The sequence below is a fragment of the Salmo salar genome, chromosome 07 (assembly GCF_965601325.2).
Source record: "Salmo salar chromosome 07, fSalSal1, whole genome shotgun sequence".
NCBI classification, from domain to species: Eukaryota; Metazoa; Chordata; class Actinopteri; order Salmoniformes; family Salmonidae; genus Salmo; species Salmo salar.
Genome location: NC_138297.1, coordinates 7028348 through 7042346, shown reverse-complemented (window position 1 = coordinate 7042346; position 13999 = coordinate 7028348). Strand labels below are relative to the sequence as shown.

Here is a 13999-nt window from a genome sequence, read left to right as displayed (position 1 = left end):
CGAAATCGCTTTTGCCTTCTCCACAATGTTCTAGTGGTTAGGATTCGGCGCTCTCACCGCCGCGTCCCAGGGTTTGTTCCCGGTCAGGGAATAATTTGCTTCTGGGGAAACACTAGGCAAAAATCTAAAACTTGGCCCAACTGCAGAAAAAGTTATCCTCGTGTGAGCCAGTGACCGAAGGATTGTTGCAATTTTAAGTACTCTCTGCTGCTCTACCAACATTCCTATCAAAGGTCAACAATCGAAGATTTTGGAACTCAGGGAAAGTTAATTTGTTTGTCAAGCGCATGTCAAAGTGCACCGCTGTCAAAACGTTGGCGTAAGCCACAAGAAAATACTCAATCCTTCTAGCCGGATTTGAACCAGCGACCTAAGGATTACTGCACTTTCACCTACAGTCCTCCGCTCTACCAACTGAGCTATTGAAGGTTGTCAGATTTAGACAAATGCCATCACCTAGATGGTCATAAGTGCTGCAGGCACATATGTTCCCGTTAAAAATGTAATCTGCTGAGTTTGGTGGTTTCGTGGAGATGCTGGAGATTGAACCCAGGTCCTCATTCAAGCAACCAACACTCTCTTCCGCTGAGCTACATCCCCTTTGATTGCAAGTAGTTGCGTTTGGGGATAGAGAAAAAGTGAGCCGACGGTAAAGAATGCTGTTTAGCCCCCTCACTGCGAAATCGCTTTTGCCTTCTCCACGATGTTCTCGTGGTTAGGATTCTGCGCTCTCACCGCCGCGTCCCGGGGTTTGTTCCCGGTCAGGGAATAATTTGCTTCTGGGGAAACACTAGGCAAAAATCAAAAACTTGGCACAACTGCAGAAAAAGTTATCCTCGTGTGAGCCAGTGACCGAAGGATTGTTGCAATTTTAAGTACTCTCTGCTGCTCTACCAACATTCCTATCAAAGGTCAACAATCGAAGATTTTGGAACTCAGGGAAAGTTAATTTGTTTGTCAAGCGCATGTCAAAGTGCACTGCTGTCAAAACGTTGGCGTAAGCCACAAGAAAATATACAATCCTTCGAGCCGGATTTGAACCAGCGACCTAAGGATTGCTGCACTTTCACCTACAGTCCTCCGCTCTACCAACTGAGCTATCGAAGGTTGTCAAATTTAGACAAATGACATCACCTAGATGGTCAGAAGGACGGCAGACACATATGTTCCCGTTAAAAATGTAATCTGCTGAGTTTGGTGGTTTCGTGGAGATGCTGGAGATTGATCCCAGGTCCACATTCAAGCAACCAACACTATCTTCCGCTTAGCTACATCCCCTTTGATTGCAAGTAGTTGCGTTTGGGGATGGAGAAAAAGTGAGCCGACGGTAAAGAATGCTGTTTAGCCCCCTCACTGCGAAATCGCTTTTGCCTTCTCCACAATGTTCTAGTGGTTAGGATTCGGCGCTCTCACCGCCGCGTCCCAGGGTTTGTTCCCGGTCAGGGAATAATTTGCTTCTGGGGAAACACTAGGCAAAAATCAAAAACTTGGCACAACTGCAGAAAAAGTTATCCTCGTGTGAGCCAGTGACCGAAGGATTGTTGCAATTTTAAGTACTCTCTGCTGCTCTACCAACATTCCTATCAAAGGTCAACAATCGAAGATTTTGGAACTCAGGGAAAGTTAATTTGTTTGTCAAGCGCATGTCAAAGTGCACCGCTGTCAAAACGTTGGCGTAAGCCACAAGAAAATACTCAATCCTTCTAGCCGGATTTGAACCAGCGACCTAAGGATTACTGCACTTTCACCTACAGTCCTCCGCTCTACCAACTGAGCTATTGAAGGTTGTCAGATTTAGACAAATGCCATCACCTAGATGGTCAGAAGTGCTGCAGGCACATATGTTCCCGTTAAAAATGTAATCTGCTGAGTTTGGTGGTTTCGTGGAGATGCTGGAGATTGAACCCAGGTCCTCATTCAAGCAACCAACACTCTCTTCCGCTGAGCTACATCCCCTTTGATTGCAAGTAGTTGCGTTTGGGGATAGAGAAAAAGTGAGCCGACGGTAAAGAATGCTGTTTAGCCCCCTCACTGCGAAATCGCTTTTGCCTTCTCCACGATGTTCTCGTGGTTAGGATTCTGCGCTCTCACCTCCGCGTCCCGGGGTTTTTTCCCGGTCAGGGAATAATTTGTTTCTGGGGAAACACTAGGCAAAAATCAAAACCTTGGCACAACTGCAGAAAAAGTTATCCTCGTGTGAGCCAGTGACCGAAGGATTGTTGCAATTTGAAGTACTCTCTGCTGCTCTACCAACATTCCTATCAAAGGTCAACAATCAAAGATTTTGGAACTCAGGGAAAGTTAATTTGTTTGTCAAGCGCATGTCAAAGTGCACTGCTGTCAAAACGTTGGCGTAAGCCACAAGAAAATATACAATCCTTCGAGCCGGATTTGAACCAGGGACCTAAGGATTGCTGCACTTTCACCTACAGTCCTCCGCTCTACCAACTGAGCTATCGAAGGTTGTCAAATTTAGACAAATGACATCACCTAGATGGTCAGAAGGACGGCAGACACATATGTTCCCGTTAAAAATGTAATCTGCTGAGTTTGGTGGTTTCGTGGAGATGCTGGAGATTGATCCCAGGTCCACATTCAAGCAACCAACACTATCTTCCGCTTAGCTACATCCCCTTTGATTGCAAGTAGTTGCGTTTGGGGATGGAGAAAAAGTGAGCCGACGGTAAAGAATGCTGTTTAGCCCCCTCACTGCGAAATCGCTTTTGCCTTCTCCACAATGTTCTAGTGGTTAGGATTCGGCGCTCTCACCGCCGCGTCCCAGGGTTTGTTCCCGGTCAGGGAATAATTTGCTTCTGGGGAAACACTAGGCAAAAATCAAAAACTTGGCACAACTGCAGAAAAAGTTATCCTCGTGTGAGCCGGTGACCGAAGGATTGTTGCAAGTTTAAGTACTCTCTGCTCTTCTAGCAACATTCCTATCAAAGGTCAACAATTGATGACTTCGGCACTCAGGGAAAGTTAATTTGTTTGTCAAGCACATGTCAAAGTGCACTGCTGTCAAAACGTTGGCGTAAGCCACAAGAAAATACACAATACTTCAAGCCGGATTTGAACCAGCGACCTAAGGATTGCTGCACTTTCACCTACAGTCCTCCGCTCTACCAACTGAGCTATTGAAGGTTGTCAGATTTAGACCAATGCCATCACCTAGATGGTCAGAAGTGCTGCAGGCACATATGTTCCCGTTAAAAATGTAATCTGCTGAGTTTGGTGGTTTCGTGGAGATGCTGGAGATTGAACCCAGGTCCTCATTCAAGCAACCAACACTCTCTTCCGCTGAGCTACATCCCGTTTGATTGCAAGTAGTTGCGTTTGGGGATAGAGAAAAAGTGAGCCGACGGTAAAGAATGCTGTTTAGCCCCCTCACTGCGAAATCGCTTTTGCCTTCTCCACGATGTTCTCGTGGTTAGGATTCTGCGCTCTCACCGCCGCGTCCCGGGGTTTTTTCCCGGTCAGGGAATAATTTGTTTCTGGGGAAACACTAGGCAAAAATCAAAACCTTGGCACAACTGCAGAAAAAGTTATCCTCGTGTGAGCCAGTGACCGAAGGATTGTTGCAATTTGAAGTACTCTCTGCTGCTCTACCAACATTCCTATCAAAGGTCAACAATCAAAGATTTTGGAACTCAGGGAAAGTTAATTTGTTTGTCAAGCGCATGTCAAAGTGCACTGCTGTCAAAACGTTGGCGTAAGCCACAAGAAAATATACAATCCTTCGAGCCGGATTTGAACCAGGGACCTAAGGATTGCTGCACTTTCACCTACAGTCCTCCGCTCTACCAACTGAGCTATCGAAGGTTGTCAAATTTAGACAAATGACATCACCTAGATGGTCAGAAGGACGGCAGACACATATGTTCCCGTTAAAAATGTAATCTGCTGAGTTTGGTGGTTTCGTGGAGATGCTGGAGATTGATCCCAGGTCCACATTCAAGCAACCAACACTATCTTCCGCTTAGCTACATCCCCTTTGATTGCAAGTAGTTGCGTTTGGGGATGGAGAAAAAGTGAGCCGACGGTAAAGAATGCTGTTTAGCCCCCTCACTGCGAAATCGCTTTTGCCTTCTCCACAATGTTCTAGTGGTTAGGATTCGGCGCTCTCACCGCCGCGTCCCAGGGTTTGTTCCCGGTCAGGGAATAATTTGCTTCTGGGGAAACACTAGGCAAAAATCAAAAACTTGGCACAACTGCAGAAAAAGTTATCCTCGTGTGAGCCGGTGACCGAAGGATTGTTGCAAGTTTAAGTACTCTCTGCTGTTCTAGCAACATTCCTATCAAAGGTCAACAATTGATGACTTCGGCACTCAGGGAAAGTTAATTTGTTTGTCAAGCACATGTCAAAGTGCACTGCTGTCAAAACGTTGGCGTAAGCCACAAGAAAATACACAATACTTCAAGCCGGATTTGAACCAGCGACCTAAGGATTGCTGCACTTTCACCTACAGTCCTCCGCTCTACCAACTGAGCTATTGAAGGTTGTCAGATTTAGACCAATGCCATCACCTAGATGGTCAGAAGTGCTGCAGGCACATATGTTCCCGTTAAAAATGTAATCTGCTGAGTTTGGTGGTTTCGTGGAGATGCTGGAGATTGAACCCAGGTCCTCATTCAAGCAACCAACACTCTCTTCCGCTGAGCTACATCCCGTTTGATTGCAAGTAGTTGCGTTTGGGGATAGAGAAAAAGTGAGCCGACGGTAAAGAATGCTGTTTAGCCCCCTCACTGCGAAATCGCTTTTGCCTTCTCCACGATGTTCTAGTGGTTAGGATTCGGCGCTCTCACCGCCGCATCCCGGGGTTTGTTCCCGGTCAGGGAATAATTTGCTTCTGGGGAAACACTAGGCAAAAATCAAAAACTTGGCACAACTGCAGAAAAAGTTATCCTCGTGTGAGCCAGTGACCGAAGGATTGTTGCAATTTTAAGTACTCTCTGCTGCTCTACCAACATTCCTATCAAAGGTCAACAATCGAAGATTTCGGCACTCAGGGAAAGTTAATTTGTTTGTCAAGCACATGTCAAAGTGCACTGCTGTCAAAACGTTGGCGTAAGCCACAAGAAAATACTCAATCCTTCTAGCCGGATTTGAACCAGCGACCTAAGGATTACTGCACTTTCACCTACAGTCCTCCGCTCTACCAACTGAGCTATTGAAGGTTGTCAGATTTAGACAAATGCCATCACCTAGATGGTCATAAGTGCTGCAGGCACATATGTTCCTGTTAAAAATGTAATCTGCTGAGTTTGGTGGTTTCGTGGAGATGCTGGAGATTGAACCCAGGTCCTCATTCAAGCAACCAACACTCTCTTCCGATGAGCTACATCCCCTTTGATTACAAGTAGTTGCATTTGGGGATAGAGAAAAAGTGAGCCGACGGTAAAGAATGCTGTTTAGCCCCCTCACTGCGAAATCGCTTTTGCCTTCTCCACGATGTTCTAGTGGTTAGGATTCTGCGCTCTTACCGCCGCGTCCCGGGGTTTGTTCCCGGTCAGGGAATAATTTGCTTCTGGGGAAACACTAGGCAAAAATCAAAAACTTGGCACAACTGCAGAAAAAGTTATCCTCGTGTGAGCCAGTGACCGAAGGATTGTTGCAATTTTAAGTACTCTCTGCTGTTCTAGCAACATTCCTATCAAAGGTAAACAACTGATGATTTCGGGCACTCAGGGAAAGTTAATTTGTTTGTCAAGCACATGTCAAAGTGCACTGCTGTCAAAACGTTGGCGTAAGCCACAAGAAAATACAGAATCCTTCGAGCCGGATTTGAAACAGCGACCTAAGGATTGCTGCACTTTCACCTACAGTCCTCCGCTCTACCAACTGAGCTATCGAAGGTTGTCAGATTCAGACAAATGCCATCAACTAGATGGTCAGAAGTGCTGCAGACACATATGTTCCCGTTAAAAAAGTAATCTGCTGAGTTTGGTGGTTTCGTGGAGATGCTGGAGATTGAACCCAGGTCCTCATTCAAGCAACCAACACTCTCTTCCGCTGAGCTACATCCCCTTTGATTGCAAGTAGTTGGCTTTGGGGATAGAGAAAAAGTGAGCCGACGGTAAAGAATGCTGTTTAGCCCCCTCACTGCGAAATCGCTTTTGCCTTCTCCACGATGTTCTAGTGGTTAGGATTCTGCGCTCTTACCGCCGCGTCCCGGGGTTTGTTCCCGGTCAGGGAATAATTTGCTTCTGGGGAAACACTAGGCAAAAATCAAAAACTTGGCACAACTGCAGAAAAAGTTATCCTCGTGTGAGCCAGTGAAAGAAGGATTGTTGCAAATTTAAGTACTCTCTGCTGCTCTACCAACATTCCTAACAAAGGTCAACAATTGAAGATTTCAGCACTCAGGGAAAGTTAATTTGTTTGTCAAGCACATGTCAAAGTGCACTGCTGTCAAAACGTTGGCTTAAGCCACAAGAAAATACACAATCCTTCGAGCCGGATTTGAACCAGCGACCTAAGGATTGCTGCACTTTCACCTACAGTCCTCCGCTCTACCAACTGAGCTATCGAAGGTTGTCAGATTTAGACAAATGCCATCACCTAGATGGTCATAAGTGCTGCAGGCACATATGTTCCCGTTAAAAATGTAATCTGCTGAGTTTGGTGGTTTCGTGGAGATGCTGGAGATTGAACCCAGGTCCTCATTCAAGCAACCAACACTCTCTTCCGCTGAGCTACATCCCCTTTGATTGCAAGTAGTTGCGTTTGGGGATAGAGAAAAAGTGAGCCGACGGTAAAGAATGCTGTTTAGCCCCCTCACTGCGAAATCGCTTTTGCCTTCTCCACGATGTTCTAGTGGTTAGGATTCTGCGCTCTCACCGCCGCGTCCCGGGGTTTGTTCCCGGTCAGGGAATAATTTGCTTCTGGGGAAACACTAGGCAAAAATCAAAAACTTGGCACAACTGCAGAAAAAGTTATCCTCGTGTGAGCCAGTGACCGAAGGATTGTTGCAATTTTAAGTACTCTCTGCTGTTCTAGCAACATTCCTATCAAAGGTAAACAATTGATGATTTCGGGCACTCAGGGAAAGTTAATTTGTTTGTCAAGCACATGTCAAAGTGCACTGCTGTCAAAACGTTGGCGTAAGCCACAAGAAAATACACAATCCTTCGAGCCGGATTTGAACCAGCGACCTAAGGATTGCTGCACTTTCACCTACAGTCCTCCGCTCTACCAACTGAGCTATCGAAGGTTGTCGGATTCAGACAAATGCCATCACCTAGATGGTCAGAAGTGCTGCAGACACATATGTTCCCGTTAAAAAAGTAATCTGCTGAGTTTGGTGGTTTCGTGGAGATGCTGGAGATTGAACCCAGGTCCTCATTCAAGCAACCAACACTCTCTTCCGCTGAGCTACATCCCCTTTGATTGCAAGTAGTTGGCTTTGGGGATAGAGAAAAAGTGAGCCGACGGTAAAGAATGCTGTTTAGCCCCCTCACTGCGAAATCGCTTTTGCCTTCTCCACGATGTTCTAGTGGTTAGGATTCTGCGCTCTTACCGCCGCGTCCCGGGGTTTGTTCCCGGTCAGGGAATAATTTGCTTCTGGGGAAACACTAGGCAAAAATCAAAAACTTGGCACAACTGCAGAAAAAGTTATCCTCGTGTGAGCCGGTGACCGAAGGATTGTTGCAAGTTTAAGTACTCTCTGCTGTTCTAGCAACATTCCTATCAAAGGTCAACAATTGATGATTTCGGCACTCAGGGAAAGTTAATTTGTTTGTCAAGCACATGTCAAATGCACTGCTGTCAAAACGTTGGCGTAAGCCACAAGAAAATACACAATCCTTCGAGCCGGATTTGAACCAGCGACCTAAGGATTGCTGCTCTTTCACCTACAGTCCTCCGCTCTACCAACTGAGCTATCGAAGGTTGTCAAATTTAGACAAATGCCATCACCTAGATGGTCAGAAGGACGGCAGACACATATGTTCCCGTTAAAAATGTAATCTGCTGAGTTTGGTGGTTTCGTGGAGATGCTGGAGATTGATCCCAGGTCCACATTCAAGCAACCAACACTCTCTTCCGCTGAGCTACATCCCCTTTGATTGCAAGTAGTTGCGTTTGGGGATGGAGAAAAAGTGAGCCGACGGTAAAGAATGCTGTTTAGCCCCCTCACTGCGAAATCGCTTTTGCCTTCTCCACAATGTTCTAGTGGTTAGGATTCTGCGCTCTTACCGCCGCGTCCCGGAGTTTGTTCCCGGTCAGGGAATAATTTGCTTCTGGGGAAACACTAGGCAAAAATCAAAAACTTGGCATAACTGCAGAAAAAGTTATCCTCGTGTGAGCCGGTGACCGAAGGATTGTTGCAAGTTTAAGTACTCTCTGCTGTTCTAGCAACATTCCTATCAAAGGTCAACAATTGATGACTTCGGCACTCAGGGAAAGTTAATTTGTTTGTCAAGCACATGTCAAAGTGCACTGCTGTCAAAACGTTGGCGTAAGCCACAAGAAAATACACAATACTTCAAGCCGGATTTGAACCAGCGACCTAAGGATTGCTGCACTTTCACCTACAGTCCTCCGCTCTACCAACTGAGCTATTGAAGGTTGTCAGATTTAGACCAATGCCATCACCTAGATGGTCAGAAGTGCTGCAGGCACATATGTTCCCGTTAAAAATGTAATCTGCTGAGTTTGGTGGTTTCGTGGAGATGCTGGAGATTGAACCCAGGTCCTCATTCAAGCAACCAACACTCTCTTCCGCTGAGCTACATCCCGTTTGATTGCAAGTAGTTGCGTTTGGGGATAGAGAAAAAGTGAGCCGACGGTAAAGAATGCTGTTTAGCCCCCTCACTGCGAAATCGCTTTTGCCTTCTCCACGATGTTCTAGTGGTTAGGATTCGGCGCTCTCACCGCCGCATCCCGGGGTTTGTTCCCGGTCAGGGAATAATTTGCTTCTGGGGAAACACTAGGCAAAAATCAAAAACTTGGCACAACTGCAGAAAAAGTTATCCTCGTGTGAGCCAGTGACCGAAGGATTGTTGCAATTTTAAGTACTCTCTGCTGCTCTACCAACATTCCTATCAAAGGTCAACAATCGAAGATTTCGGCACTCAGGGAAAGTTAATTTGTTTGTCAAGCACATGTCAAAGTGCACTGCTGTCAAAACGTTGGCGTAAGCCACAAGAAAATACTCAATCCTTCTAGCCGGATTTGAACCAGCGACCTAAGGATTACTGCACTTTCACCTACAGTCCTCCGCTCTACCAACTGAGCTATTGAAGGTTGTCAGATTTAGACAAATGCCATCACCTAGATGGTCATAAGTGCTGCAGGCACATATGTTCCTGTTAAAAATGTAATCTGCTGAGTTTGGTGGAGATGCTGGAGATTGAACCCAGGTCCTCATTCAAGCAACCAACACTCTCTTCCGATGAGCTACATCCCCTTTGATTACAAGTAGTTGCGTTTGGGGATAGAGAAAAAGTGAGCCGACGGTAAAGAATGCTGTTTAGCCCCCTCACTGCGAAATCGCTTTTGCCTTCTCCACGATGTTCTAGTGGTTAGGATTCTGCGCTCTTACCGCCGCGTCCCGGGGTTTGTTCCCGGTCAGGGAATAATTTGCTTCTGGGGAAACACTAGGCAAAAATCAAAAACTTGGCACAACTGCAGAAAAAGTTATCCTCGTGTGAGCCAGTGACCGAAGGATTGTTGCAATTTTAAGTACTCTCTGCTGTTCTAGCAACATTCCTATCAAAGGTAAACAACTGATGATTTCGGGCACTCAGGGAAAGTTAATTTGTTTGTCAAGCACATGTCAAAGTGCACTGCTGTCAAAACGTTGGCGTAAGCCACAAGAAAATACAGAATCCTTCGAGCCGGATTTGAAACAGCGACCTAAGGATTGCTGCACTTTCACCTACAGTCCTCCGCTCTACCAACTGAGCTATCGAAGGTTGTCAGATTTAGACAAATGCCATCAACTAGATGGTCAGAAGTGCTGCAGACACATATGTTCCCGTTAAAAAAGTAATCTGCTGAGTTTGGTGGTTTCGTGGAGATGCTGGAGATTGAACCCAGGTCCTCATTCAAGCAACCAACACTCTCTTCCGCTGAGCTACATCCCCTTTGATTGCAAGTAGTTGGCTTTGGGGATAGAGAAAAAGTGAGCCGACGGTAAAGAATGATGTTTAGCCCCCTCACTGCGAAATCGCTTTTGCCTTCTCCACGATGTTCTAGTGGTTAGGATTCTGCGCTCTTACCGCCGCGTCCCGGGGTTTGTTCCCGGTCAGGGAATAATTTGCTTCTGGGGAAACACTAGGCAAAAATCAAAAACTTGGCACAACTGCAGAAAAAGTTATCCTCGTGTGAGCCAGTGAAAGAAGGATTGTTGCAAATTTAAGTACTCTCTGCTGCTCTACCAACATTCCTAACAAAGGTCAACAATTGAAGATTTCAGCACTCAGGGAAAGTTAATTTGTTTGTCAAGCACATGTCAAAGTGCACTGCTGTCAAAACGTTGGCTTAAGCCACAAGAAAATACACAATCCTTCGAGCCGGATTTGAACCAGCGACCTAAGGATTGCTGCACTTTCACCTACAGTCCTCCGCTCTACCAACTGAGCTATCGAAGGTTGTCAGATTTAGACAAATGCCATCACCTAGATGGTCATAAGTGCTGCAGGCACATATGTTCCCGTTAAAAATGTAATCTGCTGAGTTTGGTGGTTTCGTGGAGATGCTGGAGATTGAACCCAGGTCCTCATTCAAGCAACCAACACTCTCTTCCGCTGAGCTACATCCCCTTTGATTGCAAGTAGTTGCGTTTGGGGATAGAGAAAAAGTGAGCCGACGGTAAAGAATGCTGTTTAGCCCCCTCACTGCGAAATCGCTTTTGCCTTCTCCACGATGTTCTAGTGGTTAGGATTCTGCGCTCTCACCGCCGCGTCCCGGGGTTTGTTCCCGGTCAGGGAATAATTTGCTTCTGGGGAAACACTAGGCAAAAATCAAAAACTTGGCACAACTGCAGAAAAAGTTATCCTCGTGTGAGCCAGTGACCGAAGGATTGTTGCAATTTTAAGTACTCTCTGCTGTTCTAGCAACATTCCTATCAAAGGTAAACAATTGATGATTTCGGGCACTCAGGGAAAGTTAATTTGTTTGTCAAGCACATGTCAAAGTGCACTGCTGTCAAAACGTTGGCGTAAGCCACAAGAAAATACACAATCCTTCGAGCCGGATTTGAACCAGCGACCTAAGGATTGCTGCACTTTCACCTACAGTCCTCCGCTCTACCAACTGAGCTATCGAAGGTTGTCGGATTTAGACAAATGCCATCACCTAGATGGTCAGAAGTGCTGCAGACACATATGTTCCCGTTAAAAAAGTAATCTGCTGAGTTTGGTGGTTTCGTGGAGATGCTGGAGATTGAACCCAGGTCCTCATTCAAGCAACCAACACTCTCTTCCGCTGAGCTACATCCCCTTTGATTGCAAGTAGTTGGCTTTGGGGATAGAGAAAAAGTGAGCCGACGGTAAAGAATGCTGTTTAGCCCCCTCACTGCGAAATCGCTTTTGCCTTCTCCACGATGTTCTAGTGGTTAGGATTCTGCGCTCTTACCGCCGCGTCCCGGGGTTTGTTCCCGGTCAGGGAATAATTTGCTTCTGGGGAAACACTAGGCAAAAATCAAAAACTTGGCACAACTGCAGAAAAAGTTATCCTCGTGTGAGCCGGTGACCGAAGGATTGTTGCAAGTTTAAGTACTCTCTGCTGTTCTAGCAACATTCCTATCAAAGGTCAACAATTGATGATTTCGGCACTCAGGGAAAGTTAATTTGTTTGTCAAGCACATGTCAAATGCACTGCTGTCAAAACGTTGGCGTAAGCCACAAGAAAATACACAATCCTTCGAGCCGGATTTGAACCAGCGACCTAAGGATTGCTGCTCTTTCACCTACAGTCCTCCGCTCTACCAACTGAGCTATCGAAGGTTGTCAAATTTAGACAAATGCCATCACCTAGATGGTCAGAAGGACGGCAGACACATATGTTCCCGTTAAAAATGTAATCTGCTGAGTTTGGTGGTTTCGTGGAGATGCTGGAGATTGATCCCAGGTCCACATTCAAGCAACCAACACTCTCTTCCGCTGAGCTACATCCCCTTTGATTGCAAGTAGTTGCGTTTGGGGATGGAGAAAAAGTGAGCCGACGGTAAAGAATGCTGTTTAGCCCCCTCACTGCGAAATCGCTTTTGCCTTCTCCACAATGTTCTAGTGGTTAGGATTCTGCGCTCTTACCGCCGCGTCCCGGAGTTTGTTCCCGGTCAGGGAATAATTTGCTTCTGGGGAAACACTAGGCAAAAATCAAAAACTTGGCATAACTGCAGAAAAAGTTATCCTCGTGTGAGCCGGTGACCGAAGGATTGTTGCAATTTTAAGTACTCTCTGCTGCTCTACCAACATTCCTATCAAAGGTCAACAATCGAAGATTTCGGCACTCAGGGAAAGTTAATTTGTTTGTCAAGCACATGTCAAAGTGCACTGCTGTCAAAACGTTGGCGTAAGCCACAAGAAAATACACAATCCTTCGAGCCTGATTTGAACCAGCGACCTAAAGATTGGTGCACTTTCACCTACAGTCCTCCGCTCTACCAACTGAGCTATCGAAGGTTGTCAAATATAGACAAATGCCATCAACTAGATTGTCAGAAGTGCTGCAGACACATATGTTCCCGTTAAAGATGTAATCTGCTGAGTTTGGTAGTTTCGTGGAGATGCTGGAGGTCCAACCCAGGTCCTCATTCAAGCAACCAACACTCTCTTCCGCTGAGCTACATCCCCTTTGATTGCAAATAGTTGCGTTTGGGGATAGAGAAAAAGTGAGCCGACGGTAAAGAATGCTGTTTAGCCCCCTCACTGCGAAATCGCTTTTGCCTTCTCCACAATGTTCTAGTGGTTAGGATTCGGCGCTCTCACCGCCGCGTCCCAGGGTTTGTTCCCGGTCAGGGAATAATTTGCTTCTGGGGAAACACTAGGCAAAAATCAAAAACTTGGCACAACTGCAGAAAAAGTTATCCTCGTGTGAGCCAGTGACCGAAGGATTGTTGCAATTTTAAGTACTCTCTGCTGCTCTACCAACATTCCTATCAAAGGTCAACAATCGAAGATTTTGGAACTCAGGGAAAGTTAATTTGTTTGTCAAGCGCATGTCAAAGTGCACCGCTGTCAAAACGTTGGCGTAAGCCACAAGAAAATACTCAATCCTTCTAGCCGGATTTGAACCAGCGACCTAAGGATTGCTGCACTTTCACCTACAGTCCTCCGCTCTACCAACTGAGCTATTGAAGGTTGTCAGATTTAGACAAATGCCATCACCTAGATGGTCATAAGTGCTGCAGGCACATATGTTCCCGTTAAAAATGTAATCTGCTGAGTTTGGAGGTTTCGTGGAGATGCTGGAGATTGAACCCAGGTCCTCATTCAAGCAACCAACACTCTCTTCCGCTGAGCTACATCCCCTTTGATTGCAAGTAGTTGCGTTTGGGGATAGAGAAAAAGTGAGCCGACGGTAAAGAATGCTGTTTAGCCCCCTCACTGCGAAATCGCTTTTGCCTTCTCCACGATGTTCTCGTGGTTAGGATTCTGCGCTCTCACCGATGCGTCCCGGGGTTTGTTCCCGGTCAGGGAATAATTTGCTTCTGGGGAAACACTAGGCAAAAATCAAAAACTTGGCACAACTGCAGAAAAAGTTATCCTCGTGTGAGCCAGTGACCGAAGGATTGTTGCAATTTTAAGTACTCTCTGCTGCTCTACCAACATTCCTATCAAAGGTCAACAATCGAAGATTTTGGAACTCAGGGAAAGTTAATTTGTTTGTCAAGCGCATGTCAAAGTGCACCGCTGTCAAAACGTTGGCGTAAGCCACAAGAAAATACTCAATCCTTCAAGCCGGATTTGAACCAGCGACCTAAGGATTGCGGCACTTTCACCTACAGTCCTCCGCTCTACCAACTGAGCTATTGAAGGTTGTCAGATTTAGACA

General features: G+C 46.1%; 20 non-coding genes across 20 annotated transcripts; all 20 read right to left on the bottom strand.

Moving 5' to 3' along the window:
- Positions 1–342: 342 nt before the first annotated feature.
- Positions 343–429, bottom strand: trnay-gua (transfer RNA tyrosine (anticodon GUA)). Its single transcript is given in 2 exon segments — positions 343–378; positions 393–429. It is a non-coding gene; the product is annotated as a tRNA-Tyr (tRNA).
- Positions 430–1020: 591 nt separating this feature from the next.
- On the bottom strand, positions 1021–1107 carry trnay-gua (transfer RNA tyrosine (anticodon GUA)). Its single transcript is given in 2 exon segments — positions 1021–1056; positions 1071–1107. It is a non-coding gene; the product is annotated as a tRNA-Tyr (tRNA).
- A 591-nt stretch (positions 1108–1698) lies between these two features.
- On the bottom strand, positions 1699–1785 carry trnay-gua (transfer RNA tyrosine (anticodon GUA)). Its single transcript is given in 2 exon segments — positions 1699–1734; positions 1749–1785. It is a non-coding gene; the product is annotated as a tRNA-Tyr (tRNA).
- Positions 1786–2376: 591 nt separating this feature from the next.
- Positions 2377–2463, bottom strand: trnay-gua (transfer RNA tyrosine (anticodon GUA)). Its single transcript is given in 2 exon segments — positions 2377–2412; positions 2427–2463. It is a non-coding gene; the product is annotated as a tRNA-Tyr (tRNA).
- A 591-nt stretch (positions 2464–3054) lies between these two features.
- trnay-gua (transfer RNA tyrosine (anticodon GUA)) lies at positions 3055–3141 on the bottom strand. Its single transcript is given in 2 exon segments — positions 3055–3090; positions 3105–3141. It is a non-coding gene; the product is annotated as a tRNA-Tyr (tRNA).
- Positions 3142–3732: 591 nt separating this feature from the next.
- Positions 3733–3819, bottom strand: trnay-gua (transfer RNA tyrosine (anticodon GUA)). The gene is given in 2 exon segments: positions 3733–3768; positions 3783–3819. It is a non-coding gene; the product is annotated as a tRNA-Tyr (tRNA).
- A 591-nt stretch (positions 3820–4410) lies between these two features.
- trnay-gua (transfer RNA tyrosine (anticodon GUA)) lies at positions 4411–4497 on the bottom strand. The gene is given in 2 exon segments: positions 4411–4446; positions 4461–4497. It is a non-coding gene; the product is annotated as a tRNA-Tyr (tRNA).
- A 591-nt stretch (positions 4498–5088) lies between these two features.
- trnay-gua (transfer RNA tyrosine (anticodon GUA)) lies at positions 5089–5175 on the bottom strand. Its single transcript is given in 2 exon segments — positions 5089–5124; positions 5139–5175. It is a non-coding gene; the product is annotated as a tRNA-Tyr (tRNA).
- Positions 5176–5767: 592 nt separating this feature from the next.
- trnay-gua (transfer RNA tyrosine (anticodon GUA)) lies at positions 5768–5854 on the bottom strand. Its single transcript is given in 2 exon segments — positions 5768–5803; positions 5818–5854. It is a non-coding gene; the product is annotated as a tRNA-Tyr (tRNA).
- A 591-nt stretch (positions 5855–6445) lies between these two features.
- Positions 6446–6532, bottom strand: trnay-gua (transfer RNA tyrosine (anticodon GUA)). Its single transcript is given in 2 exon segments — positions 6446–6481; positions 6496–6532. It is a non-coding gene; the product is annotated as a tRNA-Tyr (tRNA).
- Positions 6533–7124: 592 nt separating this feature from the next.
- trnay-gua (transfer RNA tyrosine (anticodon GUA)) lies at positions 7125–7211 on the bottom strand. Its single transcript is given in 2 exon segments — positions 7125–7160; positions 7175–7211. It is a non-coding gene; the product is annotated as a tRNA-Tyr (tRNA).
- Positions 7212–7801: 590 nt separating this feature from the next.
- Positions 7802–7888, bottom strand: trnay-gua (transfer RNA tyrosine (anticodon GUA)). The gene is given in 2 exon segments: positions 7802–7837; positions 7852–7888. It is a non-coding gene; the product is annotated as a tRNA-Tyr (tRNA).
- Positions 7889–8479: 591 nt separating this feature from the next.
- On the bottom strand, positions 8480–8566 carry trnay-gua (transfer RNA tyrosine (anticodon GUA)). Its single transcript is given in 2 exon segments — positions 8480–8515; positions 8530–8566. It is a non-coding gene; the product is annotated as a tRNA-Tyr (tRNA).
- Positions 8567–9157: 591 nt separating this feature from the next.
- trnay-gua (transfer RNA tyrosine (anticodon GUA)) lies at positions 9158–9244 on the bottom strand. Its single transcript is given in 2 exon segments — positions 9158–9193; positions 9208–9244. It is a non-coding gene; the product is annotated as a tRNA-Tyr (tRNA).
- Positions 9245–9828: 584 nt separating this feature from the next.
- Positions 9829–9915, bottom strand: trnay-gua (transfer RNA tyrosine (anticodon GUA)). Its single transcript is given in 2 exon segments — positions 9829–9864; positions 9879–9915. It is a non-coding gene; the product is annotated as a tRNA-Tyr (tRNA).
- Positions 9916–10506: 591 nt separating this feature from the next.
- trnay-gua (transfer RNA tyrosine (anticodon GUA)) lies at positions 10507–10593 on the bottom strand. The gene is given in 2 exon segments: positions 10507–10542; positions 10557–10593. It is a non-coding gene; the product is annotated as a tRNA-Tyr (tRNA).
- A 592-nt stretch (positions 10594–11185) lies between these two features.
- Positions 11186–11272, bottom strand: trnay-gua (transfer RNA tyrosine (anticodon GUA)). The gene is given in 2 exon segments: positions 11186–11221; positions 11236–11272. It is a non-coding gene; the product is annotated as a tRNA-Tyr (tRNA).
- A 590-nt stretch (positions 11273–11862) lies between these two features.
- Positions 11863–11949, bottom strand: trnay-gua (transfer RNA tyrosine (anticodon GUA)). Its single transcript is given in 2 exon segments — positions 11863–11898; positions 11913–11949. It is a non-coding gene; the product is annotated as a tRNA-Tyr (tRNA).
- A 1269-nt stretch (positions 11950–13218) lies between these two features.
- trnay-gua (transfer RNA tyrosine (anticodon GUA)) lies at positions 13219–13305 on the bottom strand. The gene is given in 2 exon segments: positions 13219–13254; positions 13269–13305. It is a non-coding gene; the product is annotated as a tRNA-Tyr (tRNA).
- Positions 13306–13896: 591 nt separating this feature from the next.
- Positions 13897–13983, bottom strand: trnay-gua (transfer RNA tyrosine (anticodon GUA)). The gene is given in 2 exon segments: positions 13897–13932; positions 13947–13983. It is a non-coding gene; the product is annotated as a tRNA-Tyr (tRNA).
- Positions 13984–13999: the final 16 nt, after the last annotated feature.